The sequence below is a fragment of the Triticum urartu genome, chromosome 4 (assembly GCF_003073215.2).
Source record: "Triticum urartu cultivar G1812 chromosome 4, Tu2.1, whole genome shotgun sequence".
NCBI classification, from domain to species: domain Eukaryota; kingdom Viridiplantae; phylum Streptophyta; class Magnoliopsida; order Poales; family Poaceae; genus Triticum; species Triticum urartu.
The window spans coordinates 601,753,898-601,754,890 of record NC_053025.1 but is presented as its reverse complement, the minus strand read 5'-3'; the positions used below and the strand labels follow the sequence as shown (position 1 = coordinate 601,754,890).

The 993-nt window shown below is 50.2% G+C and overlaps 1 long non-coding RNA gene across 1 annotated transcript; it reads right to left on the bottom strand.

Moving 5' to 3' along the window:
* Window positions 1-204: 204 nt before the first annotated feature.
* LOC125554356 lies at window positions 205-757 on the bottom strand. Its single transcript, XR_007304376.1, has 3 exons — window positions 640-757; window positions 427-552; window positions 205-331 (listed from the first exon to the last, which is right to left on the bottom strand). It is a non-coding gene; the product is annotated as an uncharacterized LOC125554356 (long non-coding RNA).
* Between the last annotated feature and the right edge of the window lie 236 nt (window positions 758-993).

The window sequence follows — 993 nt, the reverse complement described above, 5'->3', positions numbered from 1 at the left end:
ATTCGCGCCGACCCCCACCGACGGGAACGGTGAATGTTCAATGAACATCTAAAAAGACAAGAAGCTTAGTGGCCACCTACAGGACCGATTTGGCAACATCGTACAAAGAGGCCCCGATCGGCGTAAGCAGGAATATGAAAGGCATGGCACGATGGCCACATGCACGGAATCATCAAGCAAGACCACCTCCGCCAAAACCACCACCTCCGCCAAAAGCACCACCTCCGCCAAAACCACCACCACCTCCGCCAAAACCGCCATCGCGACCACCACCGCTCTGCCAGATCGGAGTGACTGGGGTCGACGGAGCAGGAGTCGAGCCACCGGTCCCCTACATGTTTCAGAAAAGATTCTAACGGTAAATATGATATGATAGTGTTGAATGAACGAGAACTAGTTTGCCAGTAGTTAGGCAAATGTACTAACCGGACCATCACTGCCTAGTGCCACCCATTCATCGAACGTGGGCACGTGTGGGGGTTCTCCCGCAGGTGGTGGTGGGGGTCCCATTTGTGGTGGATCCGTGCGGTTACTCCAAGACGCCAACATAGCCTGAATGTTAGTTAAACAAGCAAACTAGAAGATCAGAAGGAATGAAAGTGCAAAAATTTAGCTTGGTTTTAAGAGGGCAAAACTAACCGTCATCATCTGACGGTTGTAATCATCGTTTGCCTTCACTCGTTTCAAGTACTCCCGCACCTCGAGATTCCTATGCTCGACAAACTCCTTATATGCCTACATAATTTAGGTTGTTTCTAAGTGAGCAATGCTGAAAATAAACTTAGAATGCTAGATAGAAAAAGATAAAGAGGAAGTACTTACAACATGCTGGTGGGCTAAGGGAGTGTGTGAACGCCCCGTACTCTCTAACTGGCTCGGGTTGGTAGCCCGAAGCTGTGTGTACGAGATCGAAGGAGTGATCAAGCCGTCGAAACACGGATACCGGCCATTCTTCTTCCCCTGGATGGCCACCACCGCTGTGTCGTTGATCTG